Source organism: Manis pentadactyla, chromosome 4, assembly GCF_030020395.1.
Source record: "Manis pentadactyla isolate mManPen7 chromosome 4, mManPen7.hap1, whole genome shotgun sequence".
Classification (NCBI taxonomy): Eukaryota; Metazoa; Chordata; class Mammalia; order Pholidota; family Manidae; genus Manis; species Manis pentadactyla.
In genome coordinates, this window is record NC_080022.1 from 169,373,167 (window position 1) to 169,387,112 (window position 13,946).

Consider the following 13,946-nt stretch of genomic DNA (forward strand, 5'->3'; position numbering starts at 1 on the left):
TGGTAACCACTACACCCTTCTTGGAGTCTGTGAGTCTGCTGCTGTTTTGTTCCTTCAGTTTTTGCTTTGTTGTTATACTCCACATATGAGTGAAATCATGTGATACTTGTCTTTCTCCACCTGGCTTATTTCACTGAACATAATACCCTCTAGTTCCACCATGCTGTTGCAAATGGTAGGATTTGTTTTCTTCTTATGGCTGAATACTATTCCATTGTATATATGTACCACATCTTCTTTATCCATTCATCTACTGATGGACACTTAGGTTGCTTCCATTTCTTGGCTATTGTAAATAGTGCTGCAATAAACGTAGGGGTGCATATGCCTTTTTGAAACTGGGATCCTGCATTCTTAGGGTAAATTCCTACAAGTGGAATTCCTGGGTCAAATGGTATTTCTATTTTAAGTTTTTTGAGGAACCTCCATACTGCTTTCCACAATGGTTGAACTAGTTTACATTCCCACCAGCAGTGTAGGAGGGTTCCCCTTTCTCCACAACCTCACCAACATTTGTTGTTGTTTGTCTTTTGGATGTTGGCCATCCTAACTGGTATGAAGTGGTATCACATTGTGGTTTTAATTTGCATTTCTCTGATGATTAGTGATGTGGAGCATCTTTTCATGTGCCTGTTGGCCATCTGAATTTCTTCTTTGGAGAAGTGTCTGTTCATCTCCTCTGCCCATTTTTTAATCGGGTAATTTGCTTTTTGGGTTTGAGGTGTGTGAGTTCTTTATATATTTTGGGTGTTAGCTCCTTATCAAATAAGTTGTTTATGAATATATTCTCCCATACTGTAGGATGCCTTTTTTGTGAAAGAAGCTAACTTTAAAAACATTAAGTTAAGGGCCTATTAGGGGACTTTTCTTTTTCAGTCAGCATTGCCCCTGGTGATCCTGCATTAACCTCACGGTCCCTGACCTCCTTTTTCCACCAGGTGGCAGCACTCACCTTCAATTTGCTGGATCCCAACCGCTGCTTCAGCCTGGGTCCCACATGCTCTCAGCTGGAAATTGTTAAATCCTAGTAAGAAGCAACCTCCACATTTATCTTTTCAAAGTTACAGAGCATAATGTGTATAAAGACAACATTTTCTTACATTTATATTGTGCTTAACAGCTTCCAAAGGGATTTCTTGTATATTATCTCATTTGAACCTTAGAAGAAATCTGGGAGTTGGGAAGAGAGGTTTCCTTCCTCTGAGTTAAAGATGAGCGAACCGAGGAAAAGGGCTTTTCAAGGATACACAGCATGAAACTGGGTGTATGGGCGTTCTGATTCAGTGCGGTGGCCCCTTAGTGTATGTAATTATCTTAAGGTCCGAAAAGTAAAACTGGGTGAAAATTCCTTTTGTGAAAAGCATAAATGTATTTCTTTATAGAATTCTTCTCAGAATTTCTAGTAAACAGCAAACTGAAACTACAGTTATGCTTTCTATCTGATGCCATTTATTCATTTTTTTGTTCAGTCAAGAAATATTTAATGAGCAACTACTATGCGGCAGGTGCTGTTATAGCAGGGGATATAGAGGGGAAGGAAACAAATGCCTTCCAAATTTTTATTGTGAATAATGCTGCTGTGAAGATGGCATGTGTAGATATATCTCTTCAAGACCCTGATTTCAACTCAAGAGCAGTTGCTGGATCATATGGTAATTTTATTTAGAATATTTTGAGGAACTGTCATTGTGTTTACCACAGCAGCTGTACCATTTAACATTCCCACCTACAGAGCACAAGTGTTATAATGTCTCCACGTCTTGCAAATACTTATTTTCTCTCTCTCTCTATTTTTATAGTAACCATCGTAATGGGTGTGAGGTGGTGTGGGGAAGTTGGGGTTCCTATGGCCAGGATCCTCACTGAACTTAAACCACCTGATGATGTAACTGGCCTGTTGCTAGGCTACCGCTTCCACACCTTTAGGCAATAAGCTATTACTGCGCTATATAGAGAGCTCGGCCCAGTGCTCTGGGCGGAGGCAGAGGCGCTAGTGCTCCACCTACCACAGGGAGAACAAGCCAGGTGATAAACCCTTTCACTCCAAAGAACGTTTGCTGTCAATTTATTTGGTCACATTGAATCCACAGAGAACTCGCCGGGGCTGAAACCCATTGGCAGGACAGGTGGTATCTTATTGTAGTTTTGATTTGCATTTCCCTAATGATTAGTGATATTGAGCATATTTCCATGTGCTTATTGGCAATATCCCACTTGCTTTTATCTTTGTAACTGTTGTTCAATTTACCTAGATGCATTTGGGGGCCGTTTTGTTTTCTAGTCTTCCCTTCAAATTTCTTACTTTACAAAACCCTACTGAGGTTTTATACATCAAATCTTTTAACAAGAGTTCTTTTCCAAAGGGGTCATGAGCTTGCTTATAGTTCAGCTAGCCTTTGAACCAATTAATTTATTCTTTTTGAGCATTTCTCTTGAGATAACTTATTCTAAGTACGATAGGTTAATTAAAAGCTTAAATATGTAATTTTTTCTTTGCTAAAATCCTGAAGGACAATACTCTTTTCAGGACACATCCCAAATTCTTCCCCAAGGTCATGTCCAGTTTTTTTTTTTGTTTTTTTTTTTACCTATTCACAATAATTCCTTTCTTTTTTACTTGAGACGAGGCCGGAGGTATCTCTTATCCATGTTGGGATGTAGACAGTGTTTGTGTTTTCCTCCGGAGACACTGAGGAGCAATATGACAACTCAAAAAGGAGTTCTTCCTTTGGTGTGGCTTTCTGTGGGACAACCGGGCTCAAAAAGGATCCTTCAAAAAAAAAAAGAAAAAATCCTTCATACCTGGTTTCCAGACTGGATTTGTTTCTGTTTTTTTTTTTTTTTGTAGACAATTATTTTTTATTGAAGCGTAGTTGACACACAGTATTACATTACATTAGTTTCAGGTGTACAACATAGTGATTCAACATTTATATACATGACAATTCTAGGTACCAGCTATCACCATACCAAGCTGTTACAATATCTTGACTATATTCATTACATCCCGGTTACTTATTATTTTACCATTGGAAGTGTGTACTTTTTTTGTGTGTGTGTGTGAGGGCATCTCTCATATTTATTATATTTATTGATCAAATGGTTGTTAACAACAATAAAATTCTGTATAGGAGAGCCAATGCTCAATGCACAATCATTAATTCACCCCAAGCCTAATTTTCGTCAGTCTCCAATCTTCTGAGGCATAACAAACAAGTTCTTACATGGAGAACAAATTCTTACATAGTGAATAAGTTCTTACATGGTGAACAGTACAAGGGCAGCCAACACAGAAACCTTTGGTTTTGCTCATGCATTATGAACTATAAACAGTCAGTTCAAATATGAATACTCATTTGATTTTTATACTTGATTTATATGTGGATACCACATTTCTCTTTATTATTATTTTTTTTAATAATAAGATGCTGAAGTGGTAGGTAGATACAAGATAAAGGTAGAAAACATAGTTTAGTGTTGTAAGAGAGCAAATGTAGATGATCAGGTGTGTGCCTGTAGACCATGTGTTAATCCAAGCTAGACAAGGGCAATAAAACATCCACGTATGCAGAAGATTTCTCTCAGAACAGGGGGGGTGAGGTTCTAAGCCTCACCTCTGTTGATCCCCAATTTCTCACCTGATGGCCCCCCTGCGACTGTGTCTGTCTTAGGTTGTTCCTCCCTTGAGGAATCTTACCCGTCTCTGGCTAACCAGTCATCTTCCGGGGCCATACAGGGAACTGTAAAGTTGGTAAGTGAGAGAGAAGCCTTATTGTTTGAAATGGTTAGCTTTTTATTTCTTTGCATATTTATGCCCTGTAGCTTCTATGCCCAGCATTTGTCTTGAGGTATCTTTACCACTTGGAAGAATTATGATACTCGGTAAATTTGATACGAGGCACGATTTCTATTTAAGGGTTGTAATTAGGAAGGAAGAAGAAAAGCTATAGAAGTAGCAGGCGGCAGAAAACATGGGAAGATTGATTATTTCTTTGACATATCTTCTTGTAGAGTAACTTCAGCATGTGTAGGTTTTAAGCTACTACTTAAATTGCGCACACACATTACCATAATAGGAGTATAGTTACATAACCAAAGCATACCTGTAATTACCAGCCATCTCCAGTGAAACCAAGAAAACCAGTTAGGCACCTTAGGCATTTGTGAAAACTTATCTATGATATGGTGGATATTGTCCAACTGAACGTGAACAGTCTGAGAGAAATCAGACAAATTAAAACAACCCATTCCTGGGGAATGTTCACATCCCTTATGTTCTTTTAACAGTAAATAGTCTGTAGTTGTAAGATTTTGGAGTGCTACAATTTGCACTTCTCCTAATTCTTGATTGAGTTCCAACAGTATAGATCCAGTCAAATTTATTGTTTTACTGTATGCACAGGCCAGCTTAGATATCTCCTTCCTCATTCCCATGGCAAGTCCAGGAACTGGTGGGATGAGTGCATCTACAGCTGTAGCAGTGCGTGGATCTTTGTTGGGGTTTTTTGATGATCATCTTCTGGCATGAGTCTTCCAGAGAGTGCAGATGTTGGAAGTTCTTTTTCATAACATGTCTTAGTTCATTTTCGGGGTAGCCCAATTAGGCTTTGATCCTCTGTATAAACACAAACAGACCCTTTGCCTACACTTTTATATGCCCTTTATACTCTTGTGTAGAACTCATTGGAGGTCACCACGCAGGAACTGCCCTTTTTTTTTTTTTTGGTATCACTAATCTACACTTACATGACGAATATTATGTTTACTAGGCTCTCCCTTATACCAGGTCCCCCCTATAAACCCCTTTACAGTCACTATCCATCAGCATAGCAAAATGTTGTAGAATCACTACTTGGCTTCTCTGTGTTGTACAGCCCCCCCTTTTCTCCTACCCCCCCATGCATGCTAATCTTAATACCCCCCTACTTCTCCCCCACCCTTATCCCTCCCTACCCACCCATCCTCCCCAGTCCCTTTCCCTTTGGTACCTGTTAGTCCATTCTTGAGTTCTGTGATTCTGCTGCTGTTTTGTTCCTTCAGTTTTTCCTTTGTTTTTATACTCCACAGATAAGTGAAATCATTTGGTATTTCTCTTTCTCCGCTTGGCTTGTTTCACTGAGCATAATACCCTCCAGCTCCATCCATGTTGCTGCAAATGGTTGGATTTGCCCTTTTCTTATGGCTGAGTAATATTCCATTGTGTATATGTACCACATCTTCTTTATCCATTCATCTATCGATGGACATTTAGGTTGCTTCCAATTCCTGGCTATTGTAAATAGTGCTGCGATAAACATAGGGGTGCACTGATCTTTCTCATACTTGATTGCTGCATTCTTAGGGTAAATTCCTAGGAGTGCAATTCCTGGGTCAAATGGAAGGTCTGTTTTGAGCATTTTGATGTACCTCCATACTGCTTTCCACAATGGTTGAACTAACTTACATTCCCACCAGCAGTGTAGGAGGGTTCCCCTTTCTCCACAGCCTCGCCAACATTTGTTGTTCTCTGTCTTTTGGATGGCAGCCATCCTTACTGGTGTGAGGTGATACCTCATTGTAGTTTTAATTTGCATTTCTCTGATAATTAGCGATGTGGTGCATCTTTTCATGTGTCTGTTGGCCATCTGAATTTCTTTTTTGGAGAACTGTCTGTTCAGTTCCTCTGCCCATTTTTTAATTGGGTTATTTGTTTTTTGTTTGTTGAGGCGTGTGAGCTCTTTATATATTCTGGACGTCAAGCCTTTATCGGATGTGTCATTTTCAAATATATTCTCCCATACTGTAGGGTTCCTTTTTGTTCTATTGATGGTGTCTTTTGCTGTACAGAAGCTTTTCAGCTTAATATAGTCCCACTTACTCATTTTTGCTGTTGTTTTCCTTGCCCGGGGAGATATGTTCAAGAAGAGGTCACTCATGTTTATGTCTAAGAGGTTTTTGCCTATGTTTTCTTCCAAGAGTTTAATGGTTTCATGACTTACATTCAGGTCTTTGATCCATTTGGAGTTTACTTTTGTATATGGGGCTAGACAATGGTCCAGTTTCATTCTCCTACATGTAGCTGTCCAGTTTTGCCAGCACCATCTGTTGAAGAGACTGTCATTTCGCCATTGTATGTCCATGGCTCCTTTATCAAATATTAATTGACCATATATGTCTGGGTTAATGTCTGGATTCTCTAGTCTGTTCCATTGGTCTGTGGCTCTGTTCTTGTGCCAGTACCAAATTGTCTTGATTACTATGGCTTTATAGTAGAGCTTGAAGTTGGGGAGTGAGATCCCCCCTACTTTATTCTTCTCTCTCAGGATTACTTTGGCTATTCGGGGTCTTTGGTGTTTCCATATGAATTTTTGAATTATTTGTTCCAGTTCATTGAAGAATGTTGCTGGTAGTTTCATAGGGATTGCATCAAATCTGTATATTGCTTTGGGCAGGATGGCCATTTTGACGATATTAATTCTTCCTAGCCATGAGCATGGGATGAGTTTCCATCTGTTAGTGTCCCCTTTAATTTCTCTTAAGAGTGACTTGTAGTTTTCAGAGTATAAGTCTTTCACTTCCTTGGTTAGGTTTATTCCTAGGTATTTTATTTTTTTTGATGCAATTGTGAATGGAGTTGTTTTCCTGATTTCTCTTTCTGTTGGTTCATTGTTAGTGTATAGGAAAGCCACAGATTTCTGTGTGTTGATTTTGTATTCTGCAACTTTGCTGTATTCTGATATCAGTTCTAGTAGTTTTGGGGTGGAGTCTTTAGGGTTTTTTATGTACAGTATCATGTCATCTGCAAATAGTGACAGTTTAACTTCTTCTTTACCAATCTGGATTCCTTGTATTTCTTTGTTTTGTCTGATTGCCGTGGCTAGGACCTCCAGTACTATGTTAAATAACAGTGGAGAGAGTGGGCATCCCTGTCTAGTTCCCGATCTCAGAGGAAATGCTTTCAGCTTCTCGCTGTTCAATATAATGTTGGCTGTGGGTTTATCATAGATGGCCTTTATTATGTTGAGGTACTTGCCTTCTATTCCCATTTTGCTGAGAGTTTTTATCAGGAATGGATGTTGAACTTTGTCAAATGCTTTTTCAGCATCTATGGAGATGATCATGTGGTTTTTGTCTTTCTTTTTGTTGATGTGGTGGATGATGTTGATGGAGTTTCGAATGTTGTACCATCCTTGCATCCCTGGGATGAATCCCACTTGGTCATGGTGTATGATCCTCTTGATGTATTTTGAATTCGGTTTGCTAATATTTTGTTGAGTATTTTTGCATCTATGTTCATCAGGGATATTGGTCTGTAGTTTTCTTTTTTGGTGGGGTCTTTGCCTGGTTTTGGTATTAGGGTGATGTTAGCTTCATAGAATGAGTTTGGGAGTATCCCCTCCTCCTCTATTTTTTGGAAAACTCTAAGGAGAATGGGTATTATGTCTTCCCTGTATGTCTGATAAAATTTTGAGGTAAATCCCTCTGGCCCGGGGGTTTTGTTCTTTGGTAGTTTTTTGATTACCGCTTCAATTTCGTTGCTGGTAATTGGTCTGTTTAGATTTTCTGTTTCTTTCTGGGTCAATCGTGGAAGGTTGTATTTTTCTAGGAAGTTGTCCATTTCTCCTAGGTTTCCCAGCTTGTTAGCATATAGGTTTTCATAGTATTCTCTAATAATTCTTTGTATTTCTGTGGGGTCCGTCGTGATTTTTCCTTTCTCGTTTCTGATACTGTTGATTTGTGTTGACTCTCTTTTCTTCTTAATAAGTCTGGCTAGAGGCTTATCTATTTTGTTTATTTTCTCAAAGAACCAGCTCTTGGTTTCATTGATTTTTGCTATTGTTTTATTCTTCTCAATTTTATTTATTTCTTCTCTGATCTTTATTATGTCCCTCCTTCTGCTGACCTTAGGCCTCATTTGTTCTTCTTTTTCCAATTTCGATTATTGTGACATTAGACCATTCATTTGGGATTGTTCTTCCTGTTTTAAATATGCTTGGATTGCTATATACTTTCCTCTTAAGACTGCTTTTGCTGCATCCCACAGAAGTTGGGGCTTAGTGTTGTTGTTGTCATTTGTTTCCATATATTGCTGGATCTCCATTTTGATTTGGTCATTGATCCATTGATTATTTAGGAGCGTGTTGTTAAGCCTCCATGTGTTTGTGAGCCTCTTTGCTTTCTTTGTACAGTTTATTTCTAGTTTTATGCCTTTGTGGTCTGAAAAGTTGTTTGGTAGGATTTCAATCTTTTGGAATTTTCTGAGGCTCTTTTTGTGGCCTAGTATGTGGTCTATTCTGGAGAATGTTCCATGTGCACTTGAGAAGAATGTATATCCTGTTGCTTTTGGATGTAGAGTTCTGTAGATGTCTATTAGGTCCATCTGCTCTACTGTGTTGTTCAGTGCTTCCATGTCCTTACTTATTTTCTGCCCAGTGGATCTATCCTTTGGGTTGAGTGGTGTGTTGAAGTCTCCTAGAATGAATGCATTGCAGTCTATTTCCTCCTTTAGTTCTGTTAGTATTTGTTTCACATATGCTGGTGCTCCTGTGTTGCGTGCATATATATTTAGAATGGTTATATCCTCTTGTTGGACTGAGCCCTTTATCATTATGTAGTGTCCTTCTTTATCTCTTGTTACTTTCTTTGTTTTGAAGTCTATTTTGTCTGATATTAGTACTGCAACCCCTGCTTTCTTCTCGCTGTTGTTTGCTTGAAATATGTTTTTCCATCCCTTGACTTTTACTCTGTACATGTCTTTGGGTTTGAGGTGAGTTTCTTGTAAGCAGCATATAGATGGGTCTTGCTTTTTTATCCATTCTATTACTCTATGTCTTTTGATTGGTGCATTCAGCCCATTAACATTAAGGGTGACTATTGAAAGATATGTACTTATTGCCATTGCAGGCTTTAAATTCGTGGTTACCAAAGGTTCAAGGTTAGCCTCTTTAGTATCTTACTGCCTAACTTAGCTCGCTTATTGAGCTGTTATATACACTGTCTGGAGATTCTTTTCTTCTCTCCCTTCTTATTCCTCCTCCTCAATTCTTCATATGTTGGGTGTTTTGTGCTGTGCTCTTTCTAGGAGTGCTCCCATCTAGAGCAGTCCCTGTAAGATGTTCTGTAGAGGTGGTTTGTGGGAAGCAAATTCCCTCAGCTTTTGTTTGTCTGGGAATTGTTTAATCCCACTGTCATATTTGAATGATAGTCGTGCTGGATACAGTATCCTTGGTTCAAGGCCCTTCTGTTTCATTGTATTAAATATATCATGCCATTCTCTTCTGGCCTGTAGGGTTTCTGTGGAGAAGTCTGATGTTAGCCTGATGGGTTTTCCTTTATAGGTGACCTTTTTCTCTCTAGCTGCCTTTAAAACTCTTTCTTTGTCCTTGATCTTTGCCATTTTAATTATTATGTGTCTTGGTGTTGTCCTCCTTGGATCCTTTCTGTTGGGGGTTCTGTGTATTTCCGTGGTCTGTTCGATTAGTTCCTCCCCCAGTTTGGGGAAGTTTTCAGCAATATTTTCTTCTAAGATACTTTCCATCTCTTTTCCTCTCTCTTCTTCTTCTGGAACCCCTATAATACGGATATTGTTCCTTTTGGATTGGTCACACAGTTCTCTTAACATTGTTTCATTCCTGGAGATCCTTTTGTCTCTCTCTATGTCAGCTTCTATGCGTTCCTGTTCTCTGGTTTCAATTCCATCAATGGCCTCTTGCATCCTATCCATTCTGCTTATAAACCCTTCCATAGTTTGTTTCATTTCTGCAATCTCCTTTCTGGCATCTGTGATCTCCCTCCGGACTTCATCCCATATCTCTTGCGTATTTCTCTGCATCTCTGTCAGCATGTTTATGATTCTTATTTTGAATTCTTTGTCAGGAAGACTGGTTAAGTCTGTCTCCTTCTCTGGTGTTGTCTGTGTGATCTTTTTCTGCCTGTAGCTTTGCCTTTTCATGGTGATAGGAATAGTTTGCAGAGCTGGGACGAGTGACGGCTGGAAGAACTTCCCTTCTTGTTGGTTTTTGGCCCTCCTCTCCTGGGAGAACAGCGACCTCTAGTGGCTTTTTCTGGGCAGCTGCGCGCAGACAGGGTTTCTGCTTCCTGCCCGGCTGCTATGGAGTTTATCTCCGCTGTTGCTGTGGGCGTGGCCTGGCCGGGCAGCTGCTCCAAAATGGTAGAGTCGCGTTGGAGCGGGAGCGGCCTGGAGGCTATTTATCTCCGTAAGGGGCCTCCCTGTTCCCTGCAGCCCAGGGGTTAGGGTGCCCAGAGATCCCCGGATTCCCTACCTCTGGATTAAGTGTCCCACCCTGCCCCTTTAAGACTTCCAAAAAGCACCCGCCAAAACAAAACAACGACCACAAAAAAAAAAAAAAAATTTAAATTAAAAAAAAAAGGTGGCTGCTCGTTTTTCTTTATTCTCCGGCGCCAGCCTCAGGCATCTGCTCAACGGTCTTGCTGCCCTATTTCCCTAGTATTGGGGTCCCTATCCCTTTAAGACTTCCAAAAAGCGCTCGCCAAAACAAAATAGAAAAAAAAAAATGGTTGCTCGCTTTTCTTATGTCCTCCGGCGCCCGGCCTCCGGTGCCCGCTCACTGTTCTTGCTGCCCTGTTTTCCTAGTATCCAGGGCCCTGCACTCTGGCCCGGATGGCTGGGGCTGGGTGTTCAGCAGTCCTGGGCTCCGTCTCCCTCCTGCTCTGCCTATTCTTCTCCCGCCGCGAGTTGGGGGGATGGGCGCTCGGCTCCCGCCGGGCCGGGGCTTGTATCTTACCCCCTTCGTGAGGCGCTGGGTTCTCTCAGGTGCGGATGTGGTCTGGATATTGTCCTGTGTCCTCTGGTCTTTATTCTAGGAAGGGTTGTCTTTGTTATATTTTCATAGATATATGTGGTTTTGGGAGGAGATTTCCGCTGCTCTATTCACACCGCCATCTTCCGCCCCTCTCCTGGATTTGTTTCTGTTGCGATAACTTGTTTCTCTTTTTCACCCGAGGACACAGCTTGGATAGTTTGCATCATGATCAGGACCATCACAGCTGCCGCCTTTAGGTATGGTCAGTATCTGTGGATAAAATGAGAGTTCCTGTGGCTAGGATTCTCACCTGGCCCTGGTTGACTAGCTCACTACACACCTGCAGGCAATACATGGCTGTTGACTCTATATAAAGAGCCCCGCCCAGTGCTCTGGGTGTGACACGGTGGCACGGCTGCAAGGCTGCAGGAGAGCAGAGCAGAGGCCCAGAGGATGGTTGTGCGGGACGACTGTGTGGACAGAGGGGCCCAGAGGTAGAGGCCGGCTTGCCGCATGTAGACTTGCTCTGAGTGAATGGGATTTTAGTAACTGACCTGCCACCTGGAAATAAAGTTGGGTATAACCCTTTCACCCCAAGAATGTTTTGCTATCAATTTCTTTGGTCACATTGAATCCATAGCAAACTTGCCCGGGGCTGAAACCCATTGGCAAGACAGTATCTCAAACCTTTGGGACAATATCTGGTCCTTCCCAATTACTTTTGCAAACCTCTTGGTCTGTTTTGTTGGACTAATTGGACTGAGCTTCACAGGACTAGGTTAGTCATAACCCTTCGTGACACACTCTCACCATTATTCCTGTTGTCTGGGATTTGTTTTGCAGTCCTAGTCCTGCAGCAACGTGACCTTGTTCTCTACTCTTTGATAAACTGCGTTAATGATCACCTACCCAACAACTTATTGTGATGTTCATTTCCAGCTTTGGAGAAACTAGCTTATTTAACCAATAAGCATATTTCCTTGAAGATGAACACAATACTGTTTTTTTAGTACCTACTGTATGGCGGGCATTTTTCTAAGGGCTTTGTAGGTAATTAACCCATTTTATCCCCACAGTAATCTCACACAAGGTAGTTACTATTCCTAGTACATAGATTGGAAAGCTGAGACTCAGAAGATTGAAGTAGCTTGTAGCAAAAGCTACAGGATTTGTAAATACCAGTGCCAGGATATGAAGTCCAGGAGTCACTTTGAAATGCATGCTTATAACCACAAATGATCTCTTTCCCTAATTCCCACTCTCCAGATGCAATCTAGATGAGAAATTCCAGATGGACCTTATTTAGTTAACCTTACTCAAGCTGTTTCCCCCATTGAACTGACCCAAACAAAGTTACTTCTCCATGCCCAAGGAAAATCAAGCCATCATTGACATCAGGGTCATGGTGCATTTAAGGCCTAGAGCAGCATGAAACAACATCTTTGGAGAAACAAGCTTTTTAAACACAGCTGTGTAGTCTGAGCAGCAGAATTGGCTCTGCTGGTCTCATTGGACACTGTCCTGCTTAAATAGGCAAGACTCTATAACAACTTTAGAATCTGTACAGGATTTTTTGGTTAATAGCTGCATGATAAATCTGTATAGTAAAAATGGTGATTTAAAAAAAATGTAAATACCTATGTCCTTGTTAAAATCAAATTGTTTAGACACTGTCTTTATTAAACTGTAGTTCAGAGCCTGGTCAAGAAAGTAGTTCTATTTTTTTCTTTCAGTTTTATTGAGATAAAGACATAGAGCATTGTTTGAATTTAAGGTGTACAGCATAATGACTTGACACATATATTGTGAAATGATCACCACAATAAGTTTACTTAACATCCATCAGGAATGTAGTACTATATCAGAGGTAAAGTGTTATCAGGGAGAATGTAATATAAATAATTATTTAAGGAGATATTGGAAGATTGACAAAGTAAGGTAGTACCACTGTGATTCAGACTTCTCAAGAATGAAGGTTTGGGTCACCACCCAACCAGAGAAAGAATCTGATCTCAGCTGTGATCAGCTAAGACCCTGGCTTGGAGGAGGGTGAAGCATGGGCAGAAGAGAAAAAACTTAATAACAAACACAACTATCTCATAATAACATATTAGTCTCAAACTAGTGATATTGAATATGAAAACACTTCTTCAGAATAAGGAAAGTGGCCATTTTAGATTATAATGCTTTAGGTTCTGGTGACTTGGTTAGCTTTTTAGTATTTTTAAAGGTTAGTGTTTCTGAACAGCAGTCAGTATATACACAGTAGAACCTCAGAGTCCTTAACCAGCCAACAACTCTGTTTCAGAATTTTATAATGTGGCATGTAGGGACTTCAACGGTGGACTTTGGAAGACTGGCCCCCAAGAACAGGGGCTGGTACGCATATAAGAAGACATGTGAACTAAGATGAAGAGTTTCTGGACTATGGTATTTGGTGCCATATAGGTAATGGATCCTTGATTATAGGGACTTCCATTCACTTTAAAATAGGGCTTCAGTCATCAATTTAGGATATAGAGGGTAGGCTTTGCCAGGAGTCCCAAGCAAATTACTAGGACTTAGGTCCTTAGAAAAACTGTAGCTCAAATCAGGAAGGATACTGAGGAAGGCTGCTATTTTGTGGAAATGAATAATCCACAGGAATCCACCAGGGAACTCAAGGTAGTCTTAAGGGCATGGAGTAACTCCAGCTCTCACCTAACCCATACACTAATAGAGCACTAAGTGATGTCAGTTGGGTTGATTCTACAAGTAGCAGGTCTTTAGTACTTATCACCAGCAGGGTTGGTGAAGGCAGGGACCTAACGATGTCCCTCCGCTCAAATTGGCATCACCATGTCTTGATGGTTCTTCTGTTCATGGTAGACACCCAAGTAATTTTGTTGGGGTGATATGATTTTACTGGGCTGGCAAGTGTTGGAAAGTATCTTGTAAGCTGGATAGCAATTGGGTAGAAGTAATATAGTAATGGGAAGAAAATAAGGACAGGTAAATGTGAGAAATAATCAGAAATGTAAGATTTCCAATTTACTTTATCTTTGAGGTCTTACTTGAGATACTGCAGAATTTCCATGATTGAACTAATTCAAACTCAGAGAACTGGGAGTTTTCTATACACATTATGTTTCTTTAAAAAGGAGTGAGACTGGAGACTCATAGACATTTTACTCAGTGAGAAAA